At 39.2% G+C, this 13,072-nt stretch overlaps 1 long non-coding RNA gene across 1 annotated transcript; it reads left to right on the forward strand.

Moving 5' to 3' along the window:
- Positions 1-6,979: 6,979 nt before the first annotated feature.
- LOC126954482 (uncharacterized) lies at positions 6,980-12,717 on the forward strand. The gene is made up of 3 exons (XR_007725611.1): positions 6,980-7,070; positions 8,916-8,982; positions 12,656-12,717. It is a non-coding gene; the product is annotated as an uncharacterized LOC126954482 (long non-coding RNA).
- Positions 12,718-13,072: the final 355 nt, after the last annotated feature.

Raw genomic sequence — 13,072 nt, forward strand, 5'->3', positions numbered from 1 at the left:
AGTCTATTCTGTGGACATTCTTTATGGTATTAAATCAAAACATTGAAAATTGCATTCCCACTACCACTTCTCATGCTTAATATGGCCTTGTTTTTGATCTGCAATCTAGATTTTCTTTCTCCAAGTGTGTGACATTTTATCTAAATGTTTACTGAGAAATGGTTTATTATGTTAGAAAGGGATGAAATAAAGCTGTAGAAATGTAAAGAATCTGGGGAAAAAAGTAGAAGTACTTGTTAGTTCAGATTTCTGCCTAAAAAGAACCCAAAGTACAAATGTGTGCTACAAAATGTAAGATAACACTCCAAGGTGACAGCATTTCAATTTTTAAAAAAATGAGGTTAAAAATATGAATTTGGGGTTGTTGTATAACTTAAGCAGTATTGTCAAATGAGTTAGATAATATGCCAAACAATAAAACAAATTTGTTCCTTGATTCTTACACTAAAGAAAGACAATGAACTCACTAAATGTCACACTGTAATCTAAGGCTACAGCTCAGTTTTCTTTTTTTTATTTTTACAAACTCTTCTGCCCTTCTAATTGCTCATAGATTAGACGAGCTTCACAGAGCACTTTGGGGTAATCCCTATATTGTGAGTCAGTGCTGTGGTTTTCAGAGAGGGCCAATTCTTCAGCTTTTAAGAGGGAGGGATTTATCAGTATGTTTTGAAGAGTCTACTATTCAACAGATCCAGGACCACATATGTAGTGACTAATTTGTAAACTCCAACCTTGGGTGGGCCCTGGGCCCTGTTCTATAATTCTTCCACATCCTAGTCCATGAACTTTTGATGCGCCCTCAGTGGCTTGATCCAAAATCTCATGAATCCCCCTTGAGACCTCAAATGTTCTGTTCCCTGACTTCATTCACTTCCCCCTTTTATCCTCAGGTGACCCATTCCTACTTTCCAGAGAAAATTAAGCCTGTACAAACATACTTGTAACTGCTTCGATCCTTACCTTTGAATTGGATGGTGACATCATTGACTGAGGTGATCCCAGAGCCATCCTGCCCGCTGCTGGAGAAAAGAGGCTGCCTCTAAGCCACGTACGCTCCCGCTCCCACACCAGCTGCTGTACATTTCATCCCACAAAGAAGAGCCCATTTCTAGCCGCCTGCTTCACAAGGGGCCACCCTTTTCATATGGGCCACACTGCCTTGCCTTTAAGAAGAAACACTCAAACCATTTGGTGCTTCAGCTTCCAGGAAGCTTAGTTGTTAGGGAGACTGCCTCTCTCTCCTTGGTTGCCATAATGCTGGCATCTGCAGGAAAGCATGGTCAGCCAGTGGACCCATAACATCTGTCTTGAACTGGTTGCCCACTTCTCTTCAGGAAATAATCAGCACGGAGCACCTTATGCTCACATCCCTCATTCCCTCATTCACCCAGAAACCAGGTCCCAGGTGGGTGTAAAAAGTAAAGTAGAAGTTCCTCTTCAAAGACTTTCCTCCCCGTCTAATTAGGAATAGATAGTAACTTCTCTTACAAGTAAAATTTATTCAAACACCTGTGCTAACATTCTTAAATATCTGTTAGCCATAATAAAGAAATCAATGTACTTTATGTTCTCAGCTCCCACAGTTTAGCCTACATATTTGCCGTGGCATGCTTATACTTGTCCAAGCAAGCATTAGGTCATAGCCTGTTCCTCTTCCTTATTTGAAGGTGTGTTTACTTTCTCAGCATTCCACAAGTTACTTCCTCCTTTCTTTGTTCTCCTCTACTTTTGCCTCTTTTAAAAAGTTCTAAGTTGCTAGCCAGTCAGGACAAATACAGAAAGTGAGGTCCCGTTCCAGCCACTGGAAACCGGACACAGCGGTAGGGTGGACAAGTTAGGTTATAAATGACCCTGGCTCCTTTGTTCAGTGTAGTCTTGTGGCAAAACTGCTGGCGAGCGTACCCTTTCTGCAGAAAATATAAAAATGGCCTTGCTGAGAAAATTAAATTTATGTTGTTCTTTATGGCACCGAGGAACAAGCATTTCAAACACAGGCCATCCATTATCACGCAGGCCCTCAACCTTGTGCTATCTGTATATCCACTAACATGGCTGGATTTTCCATGTGTCTCTGTAGACAGCTTCTTAAATGCAAGCTCTGCCATTTGTTAGGATATTCTCTGAACTTTTCTTTCACCTTATTGCTCAGACTGAAACCTGGTTGTCCCTTGGAAACACTACTTCCCATGAATCCATTCAAGGGAGGTGCTTTCCAGGTCCCCCCAGGGCAAAAAGTGAGGTAGGCACTCTTCCTGTCTTTTTCTTACCTCCAGTAATTGCATTCTCATGCTTTGTTTTTCTGCTTATTACCATAGATGAATGTTTCCTGCTCCTAGGAGAGCCAATCTCTCCATTTGTATGCAGACTCACCCTCTTCTCCTTATGGAAGAAAATCATGCCAGCAATTTCCCCCCTTTCTCTTTTATCAACCTTTTTTCTCTTTCTACTGCCACATTGACATCAGCTTGCCAATGTGCTGTAATTTTGGTCAGATAAAGAGAAAAAAACCCTAATCTTGTTTTGATATTATCTTCCCCACCATTTCCCACTCTATTTCCTTACTTTTCTATAGAGTGCAGGGGTTTATTTTATGAGAGTTGGTGGACTTGCTTTTTTCAATTGCTCTCCCCCTTTTTCTCTCTCTCCTCATTTTCTTTCTGTAATTTCAAAGATCTACTTTCCATTATACATGAAAGTTAAAATAATAGTACGAGAAACTGCAGTATAGCTTATATTCAGACTCATGGTTTGTTTATGTTTTGCTCTATTATTCTATCATCTATCCATACACACACACACACACACACACACACACACAGAGACTTTGTTCTTCCTGAGTAATTTGAGAGTGAGTTGGAGATGCCATGCCCCTTATTCCGAAGCACATTATTGTATATTTCCGAAGAAAAAGAGTATTCTCTTTCATAACTGCAGTAAAGTTATCAAAATCAGAAAATTAAACATTGATACCACATTACTATCCAATACGTAGTCTACATTCACATTTTACCAGTGATCTCAATGCAGTCCAGGGTCATACGTCACCCATAATCATCATGTCCTGTTAGTAGCCTTTAATCTGGAACCATTCCTTAGGCTTTCTTTATCTTGGTTGACTTTGATATGTTTTTAAGTGACTCCTGTTAGGCATTTCCCTAGCATGGCCAATAACCTCCTCAATTCGAATTCCAGTGGAACTCCCCTTCTCTTCTGGTGGCAGCACTTCACACAGCTGACCACCGGTCCTCTTTGACACAAGTTCGTAAAGCCTGTCAGGGCCCCACAAGATGTTGGTGTCCCTCTCGTCTCCCTGGCCTCTCCTTTTCAGTTTTCTCTGCTGGTTCCTCCTCTGCCTCTTTCTTAGTGTTGACTAGCCCCAAGGCCTTAGTTCTAGGTTATCTTCTCTTTACACACACTCGCTCCCCAAGTCATCTCACACTGACTTAAGGGCTCCAAATACTGTCTACACACTAATCAGTTTTAAGTGCACATTTTCAGCTTAGCAGCATTGGCCTCAAGTGTCTAACTGCCGGCTTAGCATCTCCCTTGCTGCCCGAAACCTTTCTTCTAGTGATGTCCAGATAGGCAATTCCAATATTCACTTCTCAGTCCTGCCTATATTGAATATTTCTGCTTCATTTATTTCTGTTAAGCAGCGCCTCTGTTTTAAAACTTGAGTTCTTTGGTTTTTGCCACATCAGCCCTTTGGATTTTCTCCTATTTCTCTGTTTTGTTCAGTAGCTTTCAGGTCTCCATTTGTCCTCTCCTTCCTTCCTTCTCTTTCTATCAGTTTTGTCCTTAGCCACCTTCTTTTTTCTTTAAACACTTTGGGTGATTTCAACCAGAATTTCTACTAACCACAAGATTTTTTTTGTTTTTGTTTTTGTTTTTTTTTGAGATAAAGTCTCGCTCTGTCATCCAGGCTGGAGTGCAGTGGCGTGATCTTGGCTCACTGCAACCTCCGCCTCCTGGGTTCATGCCATTCTCCTGCCTCAGCATACCCAGTAGCTGGGACTACAGGCGCCGCCACCACGCCCGGCTCATTTTTTTTTTTTTTGTATTTTTAGTAGAGATGGGGTTTCACCGTGTTAGCCAGGATGGTCTTGATCTCCTGACCTTGTGATCCGCCTGCCTCGGCCTCCCAAAGTGCTGAGATTACAGGCGTGAGCCACTGTGCCCGGCCTAACCACAAGTTTTATACTGACCATTTCCAAATATTTTTCTCTAGCTTCTATTACTCTGAACAATAAACTTGTATATCCAAATACCTGGTTGAGAGTTAAATAGCTACAGGGCAAAATGCTCCAAACTTAGGATCTTTTCTTACCAGCCTTTTAATTCCTCCCCATCTGAAATGTTGGTAAATTCTGTCTTCCACAGCCAGTCATTCAAGCAAGAAATTACGGCGCCATCTTGAAGTGTTCCTCATCTCCTGTGTAAAACTTAACATGTTTGGTTGGTTCTACCTCATTAAAATCACCTATTTCCGTCTCTTTCTCTCTATCCCATCTCCCTTAAACCAGGCTCTTAACATTGTACCAAGACTATGGGACAAGAGTCTCTTAATTTCCTGTTTCCTGTTTTGAAAACTTCACACATTGTCACTAAGATTAACCCAGTGATTGTTCAAAACATAGTTTTATTAGCAAAGCTAGTCAACAAAAACATTTTATCATTGAGAATGCTTTTATTTTAATACCGCATTATTATCTTATTACAAAGAGAGTAAATTTGTTTTAATTAAAATATAGATAGTTTAGGAAACTGAATTTCCATTCTTCATATTAAGAACAAATGTGCATTTGATTCTCTTTCACAAAATTGAGCAATTATGCTAAAATATCTAACAGTTGAATGTTTTCCAGAGAATTATTTCATTTAATTCTTAAGCAAATACATTTTTAAATGTAAGCTATGTTTAGTGTTATTTGTTTTAACTATAAAATATAATTAGTCTAATGTGCTTCCTATGAGAATATAATTTTTTCAAGAAGTTTTCTTTGAAGCTGGGCACGGTGGCTCACGCTTGTAATCCCAGCACTCTGGGAGGCCGAAGTGGGCAGATCACCTGAGGTCAGGAGTTCGAGACCAGCCTGGCCAATATAGTGAAACCTCGTCTCTATGGAAAATACAAAAATTAGCTGGGCATGGTGGCGTGCGCCTCTAATCCCAGCCACTTGGGAGGCTGAGGCAGGTGAATCGCTTGAATCTGGAAGGCAGAGGTTGCAGTGAGCCAATATTGTGTCACTGTACTCCAGCCTGGGTAACAGAGCGAGACTCTGTCTCAAAAAAACCCCAAAAAACAGAAGGTTTCTTTGGTAGCATGAATAAAATAATTGAAATAATGAATTCCAAGAGACTGAGCCCAGCAATCTAAGTTTCATTTTATGTTTCCTTAAGAAAATAATCCTTCTGCTGAATAGTATTTGACAAAAATCTGCAAAGTTTTGTTTTCCTTATCCTCTAGATGTTTTTTGTTTTTTAAGAAAGAAAATAGAGCAGCACAAAATATCCGAGTGAACTAATGAAAAAAATCTCTTTCAAAATTGGTGTTGGTATACAGAATAGGCAAATCCACAGAGACATAAAGTTGATTAGTAATTGCCAGGGCTGGGGGAGAGGCAGTGCAGAGTGACTGCTAATGGGGATTATCTTTCTTTTTCCTTCCTTCCTTCCTTCCGTCCGTCCGTCCGTCTTTCCTTCCTTTCCTTTCCCTTTAATTCCTTCCTTCTTTCCTTCCCTCCCTCCCTCCCTTCTTTCCTTCCTTCCTTCCTTCTTTTCCTTTCCGTTTCTTTCCTTTCCTTTCCCTTTAATTCCTTCCTTCTTTCCTTCCCTCCCTCGCTCCCTCCCTCCCTCCATTCCTTCCTTCCTTCCTTTTCTTCCTTTCCTTTCCTTTCTTTTCCCTTTAATTCCTTCCTTTGTCCCTCCCTCCTTCCCTTCCTTCCTTCCTCCCTCCCTCCATTCCTTCCTTCTTTTCTTCCTTTCCTTTCCTTTCTTTTCCCTTTAATTCCTTCCTTTGTCCCTCCCTCCCTCCCTTCCTCCCTCCCTCCCTCCCTCCCTTCCTTCCTTCCTTTTCATTTCTTCTTCTGTCTTTTTTGACAGGGTCTTGCTCTGTCGCCCAGGCTGCAGTGGTGCAATCTCGACTCACTGCAACCTCTGCCTCCCAGGTTCAAGTGATTCTTCTGACTCAGTCTCCTGAGTAGCTGGGGCTACAGGCACCTGCCACCACGCCCAGTTAATTTTTGTATTTTTAGTAGAGATGGGATTTCATCATGTTGACGAGGCTGGTCTCAAACTCCTGAGCTCAAGTGATCCGCCTGCCTCAGCCTCCCAAAGTGTTGGGATGACAGACGTAAGCCACCATGCCCGGCCTGGGATGTTTCTTTCTGGGTTGATGGAACTGTCCTGGAATTCGATAGTGGTGATGTTTGTAATGCCTTATGGATATACTAAAAACCACTATATTGTACACTTTCGACGGGTAAATTTTATGGTATATAAATTACATTTCAATTTTAAACATTGGTTTTAGTATCGAAATATTGACTTCTAAAAGTGTCTTAAGCTTTTGCCACATTGACCGTCCATTCAGTGATGACGATGGGTCCCTCCCACGACCCACATCCAGAACGCAGAGTCATTAAGTGGGTTCAACAATCTTACAAGGGAGGAGGTGCACGCCGGTATTTTTGACCTCAGGGCAAGGCAGATACATTCAATTTCTTTATTTATCAAGTTGGGATAGTCATAAGCAGTGAAAGAATTATGATTATGAGTTGTTAATAAAAACATGTAAGATTGATTGAAAGTGTAAGATATGTATATCCTTGGTGAAGTGGGTAGCATTTAATCATTTTTCAGGAAATCCTCTAATAGTTTAACTTCTGGGGATGTTACGAAATGGTATATCTGATCATTTTGAAAAAAAATCACTGGAACAATTTTAATGATACCTATTTACTTTTTTTCTAGAGATCTTGATTTCATAAAACATGTTTTCCTTTCAAGTGACATCCCATGAGATTTTGCTTCATATGAAAATTCTAGCTTAGAACACATTAGGGGAGGTGAGTATTCATTTATATTATTCATATATATATATACACACATACATACATATGATAAAGTCGGCTTCCCTGGGCCATGCTAGGTTGTGTGTCCTGTACCTCCTCACAAGCACGATTCTTCAGAAACAAATACAGTGTGTGTCGGAGGTGGAGTGGCACCCAACACTGGGACTCCCATTCACGTCAAGGACATTTGCCCTGAAATGCTGTGGCCATTTTACCACACACGGTAAATGTAAAAACACTTCAAATGAAATATGTGAAGCTTAATATCTTCCCTGCAATCTGAGCCTTTGTGTTTCACAAACTAAAGGATCTCACAGTATATTGCAACCTGTTTCCCAGCTCTCCTGCACTTCTGCCCCGCTCACTTCCCATCAGAGAGCTTTCCAGAACATGCTGTTGTCTTTCCAGACATGGGTAAAATCAACTACCATTCTTTTCTTTCTGTTTTTGTCTGTGAACCTGTTGATTATACTGAACACTATTTCTTTCTAATTTATGTTTGATGCATGAAAATATTAGCTATTGACGTGAATATTTGCTACTAATACTTAGCGAGGCAAAAGAGAACATCACATTTTTTATTCAAAGTTGAATTTGCTGTACACATCTATAGTTCAAATAAAGACAAAGAAAGATAATTTGATACCGGAACAAAACATCTTTGTCATCCCACAATATATTTTTTTCCAATGAAAAGACATGTACAAAGAAAATTTGTTTAATTTTAACGTGAAATATCAAAAATGCACCTGATAGCTAGCACCTCAGTTACTTTGGTATTCAAACTTTTGGAAGTTTAATCTATTCCAAGCAGACATAGACTTAAACATAAATTGAAGATTTCAAATAATATAGGAAAAAAGTCACAAATATGTATGCTTTCTTTCTTTATCACTGTGTTATCAATTAAATTGGTTGCCAATGATGTGGTAGGCATTGGACACATAGTAATGGACAGATAGAAACTATAGAGGACTCACAGAACCTCCCACAGGCTCTCAGAAAAAAGCCTATTGACTGCAAATTTGTCTTAAAAGTTCGTGTAATTGATTTAACAACATGATTTTCCTTTGCACTATTTAGTTCTTAGTAGGCTACAGTGAATGGCAAATTAAATGTAAAATACTATGAGTGGACAAAATGTTAGAAATTGACATGTAAAAGGCCCAGCAGTCTGAGGCCACTTAACTTATGACAATAAGTTATGACATAACTATGAAAATATTCCTACTTTTTGCCATTAATTTATTATAACTGTATATTTAAAAAAATATTTGTCATGTTACTTAAGAACAAAGATGTAATATAAATAAGGCATTATAAAGTATTTTGAAAATGTTATCATTGAATAGTCCATTTTTATTACCCAAATTTCAAATTTGATGAAATTTATAATTTTAGATTTAGAGAAAACATTTTCAGAGAATTTTCTGCTCTATGCTTTCAATGAACCTTTAGATTTCTATTTTCTTTTGACCTTTTTTCAATACTGATTGCATTCCTGTTCTTAAAGTCCATACGATGAAATTTTCATGATGTTCTAGTTTGCTTAATTTAAAATACATGTTATTTTATGGATCATCATTTCTGTTGTTTTTCTCTGTGCAATATGTTTGTTTTTCTAAAATGGGCTTATAAACTACAATGTCAAGGTTGGTATATTTGTTGCTATTTCAGGATTTTAAGTTGACATCTCTGTATACAATTTTTTTTAACCTTCTCTTTTCCAAATCCCTTAATACTGTGCTCAGAACCCAAATGACTTTGAATACATGTTTGTTAACCAAGTACAAGTTAATCATGGCTAGGTCTTTTGAAAATGGAATACACTTTCCACAGAAAGAAAGCAACATATAAATGCTGAGTGCAGAAGAACCCTCTGAATCGTGAAAATGTGGCCCAGCAGGTGAGTTTTACATTTTGACCTTCGATGATTCCAGTCACTGGAATTGAACAGGTTGGGTTTTTGCTGAGCACAAAGCAATTTCTGTGGCAACTTTTTACACAGGGTCAAAGAGCAAACTAAAAAGCAGAAAGTGACTCTGTGTGATTTTCTGAGCAGCACAAAGACATCACTGAATTATTTCCCCTTGTATGACATAGGAAATGGTGAGCTCCATTGTGCCTCTTAGAATAGGCTTCTTAATTGTTCATGTAGCAATGGAAGGTGCTTGCCACACTTTTCCAGGGCTTCTTGTTTTATTTCCATAGATAATACTTGGATATCTAGAAAGACTTTCAGCTTCAAGTTTCAAAAGAGCTTATTTAAAGTTTTGAATATTCAGTGCCAATAGGCTTCCCTGTATCCTTCGGGTATTAAAATCTCTAGTGGTCTAGTAAAAGAGATGCATTTATTAAGATTTGTTACCTCTAGCTATAGGTTTGTGTTTTTTACCAGTTAATATTTAATTCAGTGCTAGCTTTTGTAAGATAGAGTAGAAAGTAGTGAGGGTGGAGGGATTGATAGGGAAAAGAATTACTGTAGCATACAAGAGGATGCAATGACACACCTGATTATGTGGAAGAGAAGTGAATGTATCAGGAGCCCAAGGAGGATCTCGCACATAACAGGGAGTAAATCATGCAGTTTTCCAAGGAGTGGAGAGATTTGAAATAGATCTTAATACACAGCCGTAATTGGATAGGCAAAGGGGAGACAGAGGAGCATAATTTGTACAGACACAGGGAGTGGAACTTAGTTTGTTCAAGGCCTTAGTGGTCAACTGGTACAACTCTTTGAGATGTACATGAATTGACTTTATTTCTGGGCTCATTTTTGGAGTTGTTTTGGTTTAAATGACCTTTAGAACCTCCCTTCAAGTCCAACTGGTCAAAAAGTGCTAGTGATTTTCTTTTTCTTTTCTTGTTTTTTTTTGAGTCTCACTCTGTTGCCCAGGCTAGAGTACAGTGGCGTGATCTTGGCTCACTGCAACCTCCACATCCTGGGTTCAAACGATCCTCTTGCCACAGCCTCCTGAGTAGCTGGGATTACAGGTGTGTGCCACCATGCTTGGCTAATTTTTGTATTTTAGTAGAGACAGGGTTTCACCATGTTGACCAGGTTGGTTTTGAACTCCTGATCCCAAGTGATCCACCTGCCTTGGCCTCCCAAAAGTGCTGGGATTACAGGCATGAGCCACCGTGCATGGCCTGATCTCTCTTTTAAACTGTCACTCTTTTTTTTTTTTTTTTCCAATGGAGTCTTGCTCTGTAGCCAGGCTGGAGTATACTAGTGAGATCTCAGCTCACTGCAACCTCCACCTCCCGGGTTCAAGCGATTCCCCTGCCTCAGCCTCCCAAGTAGCTGGGATTATAGGCACGCACCACCACGTCAGGCTAATTTTTTGCATTTTAGTAGAGATGGGATTTCACCATGTTGGCCAAGGTGGTCTCGATCTCCTGACCTAGTGATCCCCCCGCCTCGGCCTCCCAAAGTGCTGGGATTACAGGCGTGAGCCACCGCGCCCGGTCTGATCTCTCTTTTGAACTGTCACTCTTCCATTCTTTCTTTTCCAGTCCTGTTGCTATCACTGGAGCTGTGGCTGTTAATGTCCTGTGCTTGGCTCCTAGCTTCTTGGTTTCCTGCCTCTAGTACGTCCCACCTTAAATGTACCTTGCACACTAGTATACACATTAGATAAATGGTCTTAAAATGACTCCTTTTATCACATCACCTATCACAGCTTACGGAATTGTCTTAAAAGCCTAGGCTGTCATTTAAGGCTCTCGACATGCTGAATGAAACTGTAATTTCCCTATCAACTTCCCCACTCCCATAGGAACAGCCACCCTTAGCAAAGTGAGTCTGCATTTTTCTCGAAACGTGTCGTGGCCGTTGGTAATTCTCTTCATGCTATGAATGAATTCCTGAAACGCACTCGAATTTCTTCATCATTCTAAATCTCACCCTTCGTCGAAGGCACAATTGTTTTTTTCTCCATGAAGTCATCCAAGAATATTCCATTAGTAGTGATTCTTACTTTTCTTAAGTCCTACAATGCTATTTAATTGACTTATATGGTACTCATTATATATGCGTTACACTGTCTAGTTAATTAAGTCTTTAATATTTGCTTGTCCTGTCCTGTCTCTGAATTATCTCCCCCAAGGTAAGTCCCAAAAATCAACATCTATTGGATTATCGAACAATAGCTAACTGAACCCCGTACATACTAAGTGCTTAATGAAATACTGGGTTATTCAAGTGTAAAATGAGATTATCTCTTCTAAGGTGATACCAAATTTGGAGAACTTTGGAAAGTTCTTTTTGTTACCAATACATGAATAAGTAGAGGTCAGTGCTTCTAAATTTTGATATCAGGATTCACAGCCTAAAATTTAACCCCCAATCATAAATACACACAAAACGTCTAATTATTCATCATCTAAAAGTGTACAATGCAAATGCAGTCAGCCTCAAACAGGAGAAAGGTCTTTGATCCTTAGCATTAGAGACGAAGAGCAATCCCCTGTTGTTACTGTCATTCTCCCTTCTTCTCCCAAACTTCTCATATGACCTCCTTTGATGAAGGAACATCTCAATAGAAGCAGTATTTCTTTTCTTTCCACACAGTCATTTTGGGTAAAGAGCATGCAGTAGTTTGAATTTCCTTATTATCAGAAGCCACATCTACCATTCATTCATTTATTTATTCATTCAGCACTTAGGCCTGGAATGGCACCTATTACAGGCCAGGGTCTGTGGAAGAGGAGAGAGGCACAGGAGGGAATTACCCTTGTTAATGGCTCTTGCCCTTGTGAGCCCTGTCATGTAGCCATGAGTGGTAAAATCAACTAAGCAGTTGGCCATCACGACATCTAATTCATTATTTATATTTTAAAATATAAAATCCACTGCATTTTTGTATTTGTGATGTTATCATATCTTATGTAGAATGGACAAAAGATCCTAATTACACCTTGGAAAACAGTTACTCCCAAAGAGCGATGTGTAAGTGTTGTTGTCAGCAGGAATTGATTTGCACTGGTTTTCTTTCCCTTTCTTCTTAAACTCCATCAGTGGGTAATACAATTTGAAATACTTCAAAGAATCTACTCTTTGAAAGACCAAACCATAGGAACATTAGTGTCTACTTTTGGCAAAGCCTGGTCTTTAACTTGTTGAGTCAATTTTAAATATTTAAGTATGTGTGTATTACAGATAGATTGTGCTTTCCTATATTACAAACCATGTTCTTTCATACATTAGGCTTGGTGCCAAGCCAGCTCCTCCTTCTTCTGCTAGTTATCCATCTTTTATGAAACGTCCTGACTCACCTCAAGTTCCAGTCTTTCTGTGAAGCCTCTCTGATTCTTTCAGTACAAACGACTCTGCACTAGAGCACCCTTCCATCCATTAATTGTTTCATGGCTATGGCTTTCCTACCCAACCTAGTCATAGGACTCTTTGTGGGAAGAGACCATTTACCCATTGGGTAAAAGAAAAAAATTATTTACCTAACCTAGTGCTAGTCACATAATAAGAGGTCAGTACATATTTTTATTCACAACTAGTCCATAATTACATTAAGCCAAACAGAGTAGTTTGATATCATCAGCCTGTGATTCTGCTTCCTCAGGTATGGTGTGTTCAAAGAAGAAAGAAGCAAACCAAACAAGCAAGAAAGCAACGATAGAGGTGAATTTATGATAATAATCATCATAATAATATTCCTGTAACAATATTAATCTTAATAGAAGAGATTATTTTCTTCCCTGATGCAGAGATAACCAAGGATTTCAGTGAAAAGGGATAAAAATTTATTGTTTTGTTCTACTAAAGTGAAGCGATCAGCCAAAGGCAGAATTTCTATGAAACCAATTTGGTTTAGAAATTAACTATTATCTTCTTGCCCTTCTATACAATCTCAAGAGGTATTTCTTTAATGATCTGGCTTTAATATGGGAAGATACTAGGCTTTTCCAGATCTTTGTTAGACGGCAGATTAATATGAGCATGTACATGGGATGAAGGTGCCAGACGAAGCCGGCTGACA

This window comes from Macaca thibetana, chromosome 5, assembly GCF_024542745.1.
Source record: "Macaca thibetana thibetana isolate TM-01 chromosome 5, ASM2454274v1, whole genome shotgun sequence".
Lineage (NCBI taxonomy): Eukaryota > Metazoa > Chordata > Mammalia > Primates > Cercopithecidae > Macaca > Macaca thibetana.